The sequence below is a fragment of the Ixodes scapularis genome, unplaced genomic scaffold (genome assembly GCF_016920785.2).
Source record: "Ixodes scapularis isolate PalLabHiFi unplaced genomic scaffold, ASM1692078v2 PGA_scaffold0__279_contigs__length_252992795, whole genome shotgun sequence".
Taxonomy (NCBI): domain Eukaryota; kingdom Metazoa; phylum Arthropoda; class Arachnida; order Ixodida; family Ixodidae; genus Ixodes; species Ixodes scapularis.
The window spans coordinates 185,089,510-185,094,508 of record NW_024609835.1 but is presented as its reverse complement, the minus strand read 5'-3'; positions in this window follow the sequence as shown (position 1 = coordinate 185,094,508).

Here is a 4,999-nt window from a genome sequence, read left to right as displayed (position 1 = left end):
TGCAACTTACGCAGGCAGCTCAGCGAATGACGATGGCGAAACATCTGTTTAGACTAAAAAACGCAGACTGAGTTGTGACATTAAGCAATGCAAGCGTGACGTTTTGCATTGCTTAATGTCACAACTCAGACTGCGTTTTTTGGTCTAAACATATGTTTCGGCATCGTCCTTCGCTGAGCTGCCTCCGCAAGTTGCGGTGATTGGCTCTCCGAGTGTTGTGCGCGTAAATAGACACAAAATTTTTTTTTAGAGTGTACGACGGAGAAAAGGCAGAAGCTACAGACCGCCAGATCCAATCACGAGCCATTTAGCAGTTCCGTGGTATTTCGTTTCGATGCACGTATCGGTGCCCACGTCTCGGATAACTAATAGGGAGGGGCGGACGGTGGCTCGGATCGAATAGCACTCAGTGACTCAACAATTTTACATTTCAAAAAAAGCCACGACATATACAGGCTCTTTACACTGTCGAAGCTATGAAAATGATGAAGCGCTTTTGGATTCGGAGCATCGTTCGTCCACCCCTAATCAATGCTAAGTATTGTCATAGTATAGCGTGGAACATGATTGGACCTGGCTGCCCGTGGTTTTGGACCCTAGTCCATCGTAGGATGAAACGAAGTATAGAATGAAAGTCACGGGACGTCAATTTTTTAGGGGTGGAAAATTTATCGATTAATTTTCCGATTAATCGATTATTGCTTTGATCACGATAAATTAGAGTGCAACTGTTAGCGCCTCTTTCCGCTTATCGCGGCGTAGGCGTAACCGAGCACGTTCCATTATGAGATTTCACAGACCGATACAACAATTCATTTCCTCGCTAGATTTAGCGGAGGAACTGAATTGGTGTGTAGGTGTGTGATGTTCCGTAGTGCAGCACTGCGCATTCAGTTTCCCAGCTGCATTTAGCGGCAAAACTGACGTGACATGACCAACACCAATACAGGTCTACGCTAAACTTAGTGGGAAATCGAATGGGTGTTGAGGTTACGTGGCGTCAGATTGCCTGCTATATTTCGCGGGGAAACCGGCGTTGAGTATAAGTTACGTGACATGAAGTCATGTTACATCATTTTCTCTGCTAAAATTAAGGGGGAAACATAGTTGGTGTTGAGATCACGTTACAATTTTCAAGCTAAATCTAGCGTGGAAACTGAATTTGTTTATAGGTGACGTAACACGAAGTCTTGTGACGTCATTTTTCCGCTAAATTTAGGGGGGAAACCTAATTGGTGTTGAGGTCACGTGGGGTCAATTTTCCAGCTAAATTTAGCGAGGAAACTGAGACGTCATGTTGACGTCACAGGCGCAAAGCTTCACGAGATGCAGCTTCACGAAATCCGGAGCAACTTGTCAAAAATGGTTCACGTTGGAACAAGCACCGCGCGTTGCATTATGGGGCTCCCACTGTACCGTCCTCGTGCTTTGGATACAAAACAAAAAGTTCAAATATAATTTTTTTTCCATAAAATTGCTGTTAAACACGAAAAGAAGTTCATTCCATGCAAAGATAAGAAAGATTACTCCATTCCCTTGAGCTGCGGTCATCAATACAAAGGTCAGACCGGCAGATGCACCAATCATAGACTCCGGGAGCATCACAACGAAGTTTCTTAGGCCTCTCCAGATTCCTATCATCCCATAGTCATGCATGCTCGTTCGTGTTCGCTTTGTCATCCCCTCAGTCATGAAACGAAAATCCTGGGGGGAAGGGGGGGGGGGGGGGGGCTTAACAGTACATTCGGCAGGGAGATCATACAGTCATTCGCCATGATCACAGCAAACAACCACGTGTCAAACCCTTTTCTCCTGCTGACGAAAACGGAGGTTGAATTTCTAAACTTCGAGATAACTTCGCCTCTCTAACTTGCAATTCGCGTTTTTTTATCTCCCCTTCTCCCCCCTTTCCTTCTGGCGTTTAGTTGGGTGCCCGCTGTGTAATTTTTTAATCGCCTGTTGCTAGTTAAACAATGTGGTTGCTTTGTCCCAGTGTTAATTGTTTATTCTTTCTTCATCCAATTACCTGAATATACACGCTCTTCTCCCAATTAAATTTTTTACCACTGCATATCTCAAAATTAACATACCTCAAGAGCTGCGCTCTAATTTCGCCTCACAGAGGACCGTAAACATCTGTAATTTGTTGTAACCGAATAACAGTTTTTTTTTTTTTTTTTGTGATTAGATCTGAAAATTGCATTGTGCGCAGGAACAATGGGCATGAAGTTTCACTAGCTCGAAGTGCTAATGAAACGCTCTTTTTGTTGTTACTGCCGTGCTTGCTTTCCTGCCGGCATTACACAAACCCCAGCCATTGCAAAAATAAAAAGTGACAGGAACAGATAAAGAGCACATGATTCTTGTGATGATGGTTTAGTTGTACTAACTGAAACTTTGCTTTACTCTCAAGTTAATGATTCCGAAGTCCCTTATTGTACCAAAAGTTTTAATATTTAGCGCAATGACAGTAAGGAGCCTTCTGGTGGGGATGCTTTGAGAGCAGCTGTGCCTGAACTTAATTTTTTTTTATAAACATAAAATCTGATCTCGAAATAATATATAAATATTATAATGTTTTTTCATTGGATACAAAAGGCTAGTAGTAGGATGTGGCTATCGTCCTCCTACACGACCAAATACTTTGTTGAGCAACTTTATGATGCCATTAACCTTGCTAGGACTCTCTTTCCAAAAAAAAAACATTTTTCTCATTGGCGACATTAATTATCTCAGCAACATCTGGTCTGATTTAAGCTCTTCATCGAAACCCCCCTCAACCGAATGTAACCCGTTTTTAGACCTATATTTTGACTTTAACCTTTCACCAACTGTAAGACTTCGAACCAGGACAACGCACACTTTGGCGAACGTGCTCGGCCTGATACTGAGTGACACAGTGACACACCTGATTTATTTTTTTTATATTCTATACTTTTCAGCTCTTAGTGATCACTCGTTGCTTCTCTTTTTTTAAAAAAAAAAATCCTGCGTGCCTGAATACAAAACAGGTCAAACAAATTCGGGATCACAAAAGGGCCAACTATGTAGGGAATAATAGAGGTCGATACTGTTCTTCAGATGACTTTTTGTCAGCGTTTGGCGAGCGTTCCGCTCAATTCAATTGGAATTTATGTAAAAACAAAGCAAGTTCTTTGTTTAAAAGCACAATTTTTTACGCTCGATTATAACAAACAATCAGTCAGTGGAGTTCACTCCAACTCCGAAGATCCTCAAATAAAAATAAACGTTTCTTCAGAAACGCAAGCCGCAATCACTCGGAGGAATACTCGCAACCTTATAACCTCGTCACCAATGAATACAAAAATGCAATCGGGGAAGGTAACTATTACTTTTTTTTAATAACTTCCTCCCATCTATGCCAATCAATGATCCTAAACAATTTTGGAGGTGTGAGCATTCACTTTCACTTAAAAATGACTCGGGTAAAATTATTTTCTATACTTTGTGTTCGACTATTCTTAATCACGTGTTTCCTTGCATACCTAACAACGTTACTGGTGCATTTTGTCCATCATTTCCTTCATATGACTTTTTCCCATGGCTCCAATTGTCATTGATACAAACAGAATTTTAAAAATTATATAATGAACTGAAAATATTTTTTCTTTGTGTTGATAATGTGAATTCCAATTTTCTAAGGAATACCAAAGAATATTCATCAATCACTTTGTCTGAACTATATTGAGTAATACCTTTCACTAGGTCAGCTTCCAGACGAATGGAAAACTGGAGGGGTGATTCCACTACACAAGACTAGAGAAAAACACTTGCCCTCATTTCACTCCCCAGTATTTGTTGTAAAACGATGTAGCTTATAATTTATTCTCTTTTTCACAATTTTCTCTTCTATCAGCTGTTATCACCCCCTCCCCCAATTTAATAATGACCATTCGGCCTTTGGCAGTAACTCCCACGTTACTTTTTCCTCTTTCACAAGTCTTCTCTCTCTCTCTTTCTCTCTCTCTCTCTCATGCATATAATTTATTCTAATGTCGTTATGATCCTTGAATATCGTTCATTATTCAACGTTAATCAACACGATTTAAAAAATACATTTTTACACCAGACGCAACTCGTAAGACTAACAAATGATTCTCATCAAGCTCTAAATCGTGGTTCACAAATTGAGTGTTTTTTTTACTTCTCCAAGGCGTTAGACAGAGTCTCTAATAAGCGTACTCTCTTTAAGCTGGACAAATTTAATATTGAACATAATTTCTGTTGTGGATTCGCTCATTTTTGACTAATCGTTCACCGTTTGTGAATTGTGATAATACCGACTCGTCCAAAACTTCGATAACGTCCCGTGTACCTCAGGGATCTGTGCTTGTCCCTTCGCTCTTCCTCATTTACAATAATGATTTATTATTGAATCTCAGCCCTCCTATTTGTTTATTTGGGGATGCTTTTCTTTTATACCGTAATATAGCTAAGAGTTCTCACAGCTTACTTTTTCAAAGTTATTTAGATCAAATGACATGTGCCAAAATTTGGCACATGTCATTAAACATTAAGAAATGTAAACACATGATAATTTCCCGGTGATTTAATAATCCTCCTTTTTATATTCTTAATAATATCACCTTAGAGAAAGGTGACACTTCCCAATGTCTCGGCGTTCACATCACAGTTAACCTCACATGGAAATCGCACGTTCACCATGTCGTTTTCAGTGCCAACCGCATGCTTGGCTATTTAAAACGCAATTTTGTCAAGACTGCCTTGACATTGAAATTTATTCCATTAGACACTAGATAGGCCAAAACAAGAGTATGGTTATGCTGTTTGGCATCCTAGTACTGAGTCTTTTCGGCGCTTTGGAAGCTCTCCAGAATGTCTCCGTACTTCTCATTATTTCTAATGATCATCGTACATCAAGTGTAACCTATAAGAAAAATAGTCAATCATTGCCTTCTCTTTCTTGACGTTGAACGTTTTGTCGTTTTTGTCTATTTCAAATTAAAAGGTTCCACAA